The 10978-nt window shown below is 38.8% G+C and overlaps 1 long non-coding RNA gene across 1 annotated transcript; it reads right to left on the minus strand.

Moving 5' to 3' along the window:
* Window positions 1-490: 490 nt before the first annotated feature.
* LOC136387142 (uncharacterized) lies at window positions 491-10782 on the minus strand. The gene is made up of 3 exons (XR_010748087.1): window positions 10668-10782; window positions 8906-9080; window positions 491-604 (listed from the first exon to the last, which is right to left on the minus strand). It is a non-coding gene; the product is annotated as an uncharacterized lncRNA (long non-coding RNA).
* Window positions 10783-10978: the final 196 nt, after the last annotated feature.

The raw sequence follows: 10978 nt of genomic DNA on the forward strand, positions 1-10978 counted from the left end.
AAAGGAACTGAAAAAAAAAAACAACCAACAGAGCCCAGGGTAAGTTGAAGGAAAAACATAATAAAAATCAGAATAGCCTGACAAATGCAGTTGCAGTGTATTGAGCATCAGCTGGCACACTGAGGGTCCAAGATCAGAATCATGAGGTTGCCAGCAACAGGAAGGGCTCAATGGCTTGAGCGCAGGCTGCCAGCTTCAGCATGGATATGCCAGCCTGAGACCTGGGTTGCCAGCTTGAGCACAGGATCATTGCTGTCATTTTAAGGTTGCTGTCTAGAGCAGGTGTTGGGAACCTAGGGCTCGGGAGCCAGTTGTGGCTCTTTTGATGGCTGCATCTGGCTCACAGACAAATCTTTAACAAAAAAAATAATAATGTTAAAACTATACAACATTTTCATGTATTACAATCCATCATTTCCTACCGCACATGTTCATCGTTGAGGGTGGCTGGAGATAATCACAGCTGTCCTCCGGGACAACACCAAATTTTATTGGATAATGCATAACATACATGAGTCACTGTGAGGTCAGGAAGTAAACTTCCCTCCTTTTAATCAAGTAGTCAGCTAGCGAATTGCAAAAACCCTTTTGACGAAGAAGATGGCTAAAAGAAAAAAAAGATGAGAAGTATAGTACTTTTCAGCAGGAATGGACAGAGGAATTCACCTTTGTGGAGAGCGCACGTTCTGCAGTGTGTCTAATATGCAATGATAAAATGCATCGATGAAATGGTCAAATATAAAGCAGCACTTCTACACACATCATACTACAATTGCATTGAAATAACCAGTGGGGAACAGCAGGAAGAAATCATGTCAAGAGCTACTGTGCACAATGCACGCTAGTCAGCAGCAATTCTGTGTTTGGACCCAACAAGGTGACTGGAATTCCGCTAGCTTTGCTGGTGCTTTAGCAATTGTAAGAAACGGAAAGCCATTCACAGATGGGTAGTATGCCAAAACATTCATGCTTGATGTTGCCAATGCATTTTTTGATGACTTTTCAGATAAAGACAAGATAATCAAATGAAAAATAGACATGCCTCTGTTGGCAAGAACTGTTCACAATCGTACCGTCATGATGGCAAATCAAATTGAGGCAACACAAGTGAAGGACATAAATGCAGGACCATTCATTTCTCTTGCTTTGGATGAGTCAACAGACGTAAGCCATTTATCCCAGTTGAGCGTGATTGCAAGGTATGCTGTAGGTGACACACTAGGTGTGGAAAGTCTTGCTGCTTTGCCTATGAAAGAGACAACAACAGAGGAGGATTTATTCAAGTCTTTCACTGAGTTCGCTAAAGAAAAAAATCAACCAATGGATAAACTTATTTTGGTGTGTACTGATGGTGCTCCGTGCATGGTGGGGAAAAACAGAGGATTCATAGTGCTTCTTTGAGAACATGAAAAGTGACCCATCCTAAGTTTTCACTGCATCCTATATCAGGAGGCGCTTTGTGCTCAGATATGCAGTGAGCAGCTTGGTGAGGTGATGTCGCTGGTCATTCAGGTGGTCAACATTATTGTTGCCCAAGCTTCAAATGATCGCCAGTTTAAAACACTGCTGGATGAAGTTGGGAATAATTATCCTGGTCTGCTTCTGCACAGCAATGTGCGTTGGTTGTCAAGAGGGAAGGTGCTCAGCCGTTTCGCGGTTTGTCTGAGCGAAATCTGCACTTTTCCTGAAATGAAAAACGTCAAGCATGCTGAGTTAGCTTACACTGACAGGCTCTTAACATTCTCTCTCATGGACATGACTGAACATCTGAACCAGCTCAATGTGAAAATACAAGTCATTGGAAATTCAGTCTTATCAATTCAAATAGCAGTGTTTGCATTTGAAAGCAAGCTGGAACTCTTCATGCCTGACACTGAAACAGGTCGTTTACTAAACTTTGAAAAACTGGGAGAGTTTAAAGATGCATGCACAGCAAGTGACTCTGCTCAACATCTTGATCTCCAGTAACTAGCAGCTTCACTTCTAATCTCCTACAGTCATTCAAAGTACGCTTTGGACAATTTCGTGAGTGCACTCATCTTTTTAATGTTCATCACCCATCCACACGAGTGTGCAGTGGACAGCGCCAACCTGAGTTACATCCCTGCTGTCTCCTTCAGAATATTTGAGCTACAAACTGCTGACCTGAAGGCCTCAGACATGTGGGTGAATAAGCTCAAGTCACTGAATGAAGATTTGGAAAGACTTGCATGACAGCAAGCAGAGTTGGCGAGCAAACACAAGTAGGGAGAAATGAAAAAACTTCAACCCACGGACCACCTGATTGTCAAAACTTGGAATGTGCTTCCTGTCACATACCACACACTGCAGCCTGTGAGTACTGCTGTACTGACAATGTTTGGCTCTACGTATGCATGTGAGCAGTCTTTTTCACATCTGAAGAACGTTTAGACCAACCTATGATGACGTTTAATGGATAGAAGTCTCAACGCTTGCATGAAAATTAACCTCACCATGTATCAACCAGACTACAAAGCCAACAGCAAAACCATGCAGTATCAGAAGTCGCATTAATAGTAAGAAGTACTTTATTCATCATTGGTTAAAAACAGCACAACAACGTTATTAAAAAGAATTTGAAGACTTATTGTACTTTAAAAGTGTTGATCTTACATTAAATGAACACATTTACTTGTATTTAGTGTTAAACACATTGTATGGCTCTCACGGAATTACGTTTTAAAATATTTGGCATTAATGGCCAAAAAGGTTCCCGACCCCTGCTTTAACAATACACCTAAGGAAAAAAGGACAAAGCATTCAAATGAAACAGAAAAACTGACACCACAGAAACACAAAAGATTGTAAGAAAATACTAGGAACAACTATATGCCAACAAAATGAATAAAATACTAGAAACATGCAATCCTCCAAAATTCAATTACACAGAATAAGAAAATCTGAATTGACCAATTACAACTTAAAAAAATCTAAAGCAGGAATCAAAGAAGTCCCAGGAAATAAAAGTCTTACACTGGAGGGCTTCACAAGCAAATTTTACCAAGCATTCAAAAAACGAATACTTACCCTATTCAAACTACACCAGAAATTTCAAAAGGAGAAAAGGCTTTCTGTGTAGGAGGCCAGCATATTCCTATTTCCAAAACCAGACAAAGACACTACAAAATAGGGAAATTATACGCTAAGAATATGTGTGATGAACATAAGTGATAAAATTCTTTTTTATTTCCTCTTTTTAACAGAGATAGAGAGTCAGAGCGAGGGGTAGGTAGGGTCAGACAGACAGGAAGGGAGAGAGATGAGAAGCATCAATTCTTTGTTGCTGCACTTTAGTTGTTTATTGATTGCTTTCTCATATCTACCTTGACCAGGTGTCTATAGCAGAGTGATTGACCCCTTGTTCAGCCAGTGATCCTGGGCTCAAGCCAGTGTCTGTGCACTTCAAGTCAGTGACCTTTGGCCTCAAGCCAGTGACCATGAGTCATGTCTATTATCCATCTCAAGACAGCGACCCCACACTAAAGCCGGATGAGCCCGCAATCAAGCGGTGACCTCAGGATTTTGAACCTGGTTCTTCTGCATCAAGTCCGACATGCCTTATCCACTGCACCACTGCCTGGTCATGCAGATGCTAAAATTCTTAACAAAATAAGAGCAAACTGGATCCAGAAATATATTAAAAAGTCCAGACACCATAATCTATTAAAATTTATTGTGGTGATTCAAGGTTGGCACAATATTTGCAAATCAATAAACATGATATATCACATAGACAAAACAAAGGATAAAAATCACATGGTCTTATCAAGAGAGTCAGGAAAAGAATTTTGTAAAATCCAGCACCCACTTAAGATAAACACTCTCAGCAAAGGGAGAGCTTAGAGGAATCATAGCTTAATAAAGGACATATATAAGAAACCTGCAGCCACCCTCATACTCAATGGGTAAAAACTAAGAGCAATTCTCTTAAGATCAGAAAAAATACAGGGATGTCCACATTCACCATCTTATTCAACATAGCCCTAAAAGTCCTAGCCACAAGGATCAGACAAGAGGAATAAAAGGCATCCTACCAAAAAGGAGAAAGTAAAACTCATCATTTCCACAGGGCATTATATTGTACACAGAAAACCCTAAAGACTCTACCAGAAAAGTAAATATAATAAATAAATTTGGCACAGTACAGAATACAAAACTAATATTCAGAAATTGGTGGCATTTTTATACACCAATAATTAACTATCAGAAAGAGATCTAAGAAAACAATCTCATTTACTATTGCAATCACAACAATAATAACAAAAAATATGGTACCTAGGAATGAATTTAACCAACGAGGTAAAAGGCGTGTACATGGAAAATCATAAGACGTTCAGGAAATAAACTAAAGAAGAGACAAATAAGTGGAAGCATATCCTGTGTTCATCAATAGCAAAATTAACATAGTAAAGCCCATACTACACAAAGTAATGTACAAGTTCAACATAATTCCTGTTATAAATACCAAAGGCATATCTCACAAATCCAGAACAAATATTCCAAAAATTTATGAGACCACAACAGATCTCAAATATTCTCAACAATATTAAGAAGAACAAAGTTGGAGGTATATATTACTTGTTATTAAATTATATAAAAAGGCCTAGGGTTCCAAACAGCATGGTATTGACACAAGAACTGGCATTTACATCACTGGAAGAGAATAGAGAGCACAGAAATAAAGCCAAGTCTTTAGGGCCTATTAATATTTGACACAGCAGGCAAAAACGTACAATTGGTAAAGAAAGTATCTTTAATCAATGGTGTTAGGAAAATTGAACAAATACATGTAAAATGAAAACAAAATAAGAAATTAGACTACCAACTCATACCATACACAAGAATATACTCAAAATGAATTGAAGAATTCAATTTGGTCCAAGAAGAAAACATAAGCAGTAAAATTTCAGATATTTCTCATTGTAATATTTTTGCCAATATATCTCCTTAGAGAAGAAAAACAGGAAAAAATAAACAAATGGAACTACATCAGACTAAAAAGCTCTTGCACAGCAAAAGAAACCATAAATAAAATAGGGAACCCACTGAATGGGAGAACATATTTGCCAATAATACATATGATAACGGGTTAGTGTCTAAAATACATAAAAAACATACAAGTCAACAGTAAGAAGACAAACAACTCAATTAATTGGCCAAGGACCTAAGAGATACTTCTCCAAAGAGCACATACAGGTGGCCAACTGGCCTATGAGAAAATGCTCAACATCAGTAATCATCAGAGATGCTAATTAAAATCTCAATCAGATACCATCTAATGTCTGTCAGAATGGCTGTCATCAATAAATCAACAAACAAGTGCTGAGGAGGATATGGAGAAAACATTCTCACACACTGTTAGTGGGAATGTAGACTGATGCAGCCACTATAAAAAGCACTATGAAGTTTCTTCAAAAAATAAAAATGAAACTGTGTTTTCATTCATCAATCCCACTTCTGGGAATGTATATAGAGAAAACTGCAGTACTAATTCCAAGGAACATTCGCACCCCTATGTTTACTGCAGCATTATTTACAACCACCAAAGTGCCCATCAGTAAGGAGAGCGGATAACAAGGCTGTCATATGTTTAAACAATGAAATACTACTTGAAAGCAGTACGTGCTGGAAACAGCAGGATGAGATTCACTAATAGAAAATGTTTAGGCTCTCAGAACAAAGATTAGAAGCCAGCATGTTGCTTGTCCTGTACTTCACCCCCTGAAAACTTCTGTAGTTTCCAAGAGTTATTTGTACCGGCTAATAAATATCTGAGTAAGGCTAGGGACTGGATTTCCGTCCTTCATTCTGCTGACCGGGGCTGTTGTTTCCCCTCTGCCCCTGGAGCATGTCCTCTGGTATCCAAGTAACTTGTTGTCCCTGCAACAGGAGAGTATTATGTTAAGTGAAATAAGCCAGGCAGAGAAGAACAAATACCATACAATCTCAGTACATGTGGAATGAACAATCTAATGAACTTACCAACAAAATAGAAATGGAGGCATGATTACTTAGACTGAGAGCTGTCAGAGGGAAGGTGGTTGGGGGGGGGCTGGATGAAATATGAAGATACCAAGCAAAAAAAAACAATATCTAAATAATGCATAGACATAGACAATAGTGTGCTGATAGCAGGAGGGAAATGGGTGGGGCAGGTGCACACGGGCACAGCTGGGATAAATGGGGACAGGACTTTCCCTTGGGCATTGGGTGCAGATGCATGTGGAGATGTTTTATTGACTTGTACACTTTAAACCTGTAAGGTTTTGTGAACCAACGTCACCCTGATAAATTCAAGAAAATAAAAAAAGGCAAAACACAACAACCCCCTCTTTAGAGCTCATGGGAGAGGACATCTGGCCACCATGAGAGGATGAAAAAGCCTGTGGGCAAGTGAAGTCTTCTGGCAGGCTCTGCTCAGGAATATCTATCATTTCCTTCCCCTCTGCCTCTACCTTTATCTTCTTTCCTAAAATGTAGAAAACAGAATCTCCCATCTGTCACCTTCCCAGCAAAACAACATGGAGCACATATTGCACAGAAGCCTTGGGCAGACTGGGTCCCTGAGTCACAGCAATGAATCTTCCCAACGATTCACACTGGCCCTGGAGAGTGAGCAAGACAAACCTTTGTCACATGAAGTCAGTCAGCTTCAGGGTCCAGGACTGTAGCCTAATCAACCCCAGAACTTCACACATCATGGCCCTTGGGTCATTCCTGACACTCATCATTTACGTATTGTGTGGATGCTTCTGCACTACAACAGCAAGAGATGAGTAAATGTAAAACAGACCACACAGACCACACCCAGTCCTTCATAAAAAGGTTTGCTCAACCCTAACCTAGTTCACCTTGATTGACACAATGAAAACAAAGCGAGAAAAAAACCCAAACCATTCGGGAAACAGGATTTGACACTAGCAGTAAGACCTTGAGCAAGTTACTGTTATTTTAGTCTCTGTGTGCAAAATTCGGGTATTAACAGTATCTATTCCCTAATGTGTTGTGAGATGAAATTAGTTCTTGCATGTAAAACAGAACCAGGAGGCTTTGGAAAAGGGATGCTGGAGTATCTGAACTAAGGGCAGGGATATGGGCTGGTGCATGGAAAATCACTAAGGCAAAACCTAGCACCATCTAGACATCTAGTAAATGTTTGTAATTACTATTCCGATTATATAAAAGCAAAATACAATTTAATGGAAATAGACTAGAAGTAAAATAACAAATAATATTAACGATTATGTTTAAAACTATGAACAGCCTGACCAGGCAGTGGCACAGTGGATAGAGCATTTGACTAGGATGCTGAGGACCCAGGTTTGAGACCCTGAAATCGCCAGCTTGAGCGCAGGCTCATCTGGTTTGAGCAAAAGTTCACCAGCTTGGACCCAAGGTCGCTGGCTCGAGCAAGAGGTTACTTGGTCTTCTGAAGGCCCACAATCAAGGCACATATGAGAAAGCAATCAATGAACAACTAAGATGTTGCAATGCTCAATTAAATACTAATGATTGATGCTTCTCATCTCTCCATTCCTGTCTGTCTGTCCCTGTCTATCCCTCTCTCTGATCTCTGTCTCTGAAAAAAACAGACAAAAAAAAAACAAAAAAAGAAACAAACCTATGAACAGATAGGATATGAAGGTTTTTTCTATTTTTTTTTGGCATTTTGTGTTGTAAATTTTTCTATGATGAACATATATACACTTTATAATCAGAAAAAAATCAGTTTTTTATAAATGCTAAAAAATTTTAGTATTTGTCATTTCACAAAACATCTTTAGTTGACATTCTACAAATGACACCATCCAATATTGTCCCAATATTTAGTTCTTGTGAAAAGTTTATATATCTATAAAAATAAAATATAAAATATGCTAATTATCTCTGCACTACTAAGTTTTATTATACAAACATATGTAAGTGAAATTTAATATCATTCAATTATTGCGATAATGGCATGAAATTACAAATGTGATGAAAATAATGCACAGTAGATGGTAATTGGTCACTTAGGCCAAAAGTGCCCTTTAAATTGCAGTTATGGTGGTAACTCTCTAAACAAAGAAATCAAATCTGTATCTGTTTTAAAAGCATGCATCTAGACATTAACTTCATACTTCATTTATTTATATTACAAATGTACTCTGTAAGATTGATATTTAATTCTCAGTTCATTCTTTTTATCAAATAAGAGATATGCTTTTTATCAAATAAGTTTTTTCCTTTTTTATGTTTACTGAAGTGACAGTGGATAACAAAATCATACAGGTTTCAGGTGTACAAATAATTCTCCAAGACAATACCCAAAATGTCTGTCCATCAACATTTATCCCAATCCCCTCCACATAAGCCTGCATCTTCCAATTTTGTGTATGTGATATTATTTATGAAATAATTTTTATTACATTAATCTTTCCTAAAAGTTAAAAAAAATAGTGGCCCTGGCTGGTTGGCTCAGTGGTAGAGCGTTGGCCTGGCATGCACGGGACCCGGGTTCAATTCTCTGCCAGGGCACATAGGAGAGGCACCCATTTGCTTCTCTGCCCCTCCTTCCTCTCTGTTTCTCTCTTCTCCTCCTGCAGCCAAGGCTCCATTGGAGCAAGGATGGCCCGGGCGCTGGAGATGGCTCCTTGGCCTCTGCCCCAGGCGCTAGAGTGGCTCTGGTGCGGCAGGGCGATGCCCCGGAGGGGCAGAGCGTCACCCCCTGGTGGGTGTGCCAGGTGGATCCCGGTCAGGCACATGCAGGAGTCTGTTTGACTGTCTCTCCCCGTTTCAAGCTTCAGAAAAATACAAAAAAAAAAATAATAGCAACATTGGTGAGCAACAGCATCATTACTACTAGACCTCCTCTATCACACTCTACAAATGTGGCCTTACTAACCTTTTTGCACCTGTAATATTACTTATTTCCAGAAGACTTGTCAGAGAAACTGGATGACCCTCTACTTGAGATATTAGGTCTACTTGATCTATTTGTTTTTTTCCATCTTCAATGTATTCAATCAGAATTGAGGTGTCATTCACTGAGATACCAAATGTTTCAAAGCTCATGAAATCTAGCGGAAAAAAAAGACAAAAATCAGTAGTTTGATTTCAGAAGCACCTTCCCATTTGCTGTCTTCCCTGCTGGGGTTTTTATTTTCATATCCCAAGGGTCTCTATGCCTACCATTTATATCTTACGACTCCTTCCTAACATCCACCAGTTCCCCTCTAGAACACTCTGCTCTAAGGGGCACCTCATTCCTATGGAGTCAAGCTCAGACTTCCAGCATGGCACACAAACAACCCCTGCCTCTGGCCACAGAGCACCCTCAGCCACGTACTCCTGAGTCCCAGCCAGTCAGGACTATTTGGAGATCCCATCATCATTTCACACTTCTCTGCCCCTGCTCACACTCTGTTCTCTGCCTGGAGTGTCCTCATTCTTCAAAGTCCAGTTCAAATGTTACTCCCCACAGCACCCTCCTTACAGAATCAGTTGTTCTTCGCAGTTCCCAGAGATGTGAATTATTATTCCCATTAACCATTTATCATTATCAATCAGAATTGAGGTGTCATTCACTGAGATACCAAATGTTTCAAAGCTCATGAAATCTAGTGGAAAAAAAAGACAAAAATCAGTAGTTTGATTTCAGAAGCACCTTCCCATTTGCTGTCTTCCCTGCTGGGGTTTTTATTTTCATATCCCAAGGGTCTCTATGCCTACCATTTATATCTTACGACTCCTTCCTAACATCCACCAGTTCCCCTCTAGAACACTCTGCTCTAAGGGGCACCTCATTCCTATGGAGTCAAGCTCAGACTTCCAGCATGGCACACAAACAACCCCTGCCTGACTTCTATCTTCTTCATCTGCCTATCTCAGAAATATATTTGTTTCTTCTCTTTCTGACACTGTAAGTGCAATGGGAACAAATTCAATAGATTTTTATTAAATTAGTTTATTTCAAGTGATATAAAAAAAACAGTAACTACCTGAAGAATTCTACTACCATGCATTTTGTAACTATTTCAAATATCTATATTGTAAACCATACTACACATTTCCAATTTTTTCTTTTGATGATATCTGTACCTAATGGTGTGAATAAAAGTAGATTAGAAATATGAAAACTTTATCAGCAAAGTTTTTTATTTTCATGTGCCACAAAAGAATTGTCTTTAGCTCAATAACTCATTACTATCAGTATCTCAACCACAAACTTCTTGTGCACTGAGTGTGTGAATAAGCATGTGATAAGGGCTGTTCTATGTACCAGACAGGCTTCCGTTATATGGAAAAGACATGGATTCTATTCTTAAACAGATTAAAGGATGCATATGACAGCACAGAAATATCCACACCTACTGTTTTATCAGTTTTATTTTAGTATCATTTAAAGAAATCTTTCTGTTCCTATTTACATAAAATTATCCACACTTAACTTAGTGAAACTTTTATCATATGTGTAGTGACTCCAAAGCTTATTTTTCTAATAAAGGCAGTGCTAATCTTCAACTCTCTGTCCAACCTCTCTTCACTATTATTCTGTTTTGTTATTAACAATACGCTTATTTAGCAACCAACTCAACGCTGAAGAACTCATGCCTTATTATGACAAGGTCAAGAAAAACAAAATGAGTAAAATCCATAGTAATTACATTGTTATTTGGGGACAGGTTGAAAATAATTTCAGTAGCTAGAGCTCTCGTCTTCATTTTTCCTAGTTTGTAGAGATGAACTGCTTTGTTTGTTGCCACAAGTATCTGAAATTGATCAATGATCTACTGAAGAGAACACAGAGAATTAGTTACACACAGAATCTGGGGTACTCTGCAGATGCACACCACATTCAATGGTAACTCCACGGCCAGGCTGTTTTACCTCATCACAATTCCTATAAACTATATTTTCAAAACAGATTGCAACACCTGGGTTTCAGAAAATCATAGAATTTTAAAGCTTCAAAACT

Source organism: Saccopteryx leptura, unplaced genomic scaffold (genome assembly GCF_036850995.1).
Source record: "Saccopteryx leptura isolate mSacLep1 unplaced genomic scaffold, mSacLep1_pri_phased_curated manual_scaffold_119, whole genome shotgun sequence".
NCBI lineage: Eukaryota > Metazoa > Chordata > Mammalia > Chiroptera > Emballonuridae > Saccopteryx > Saccopteryx leptura.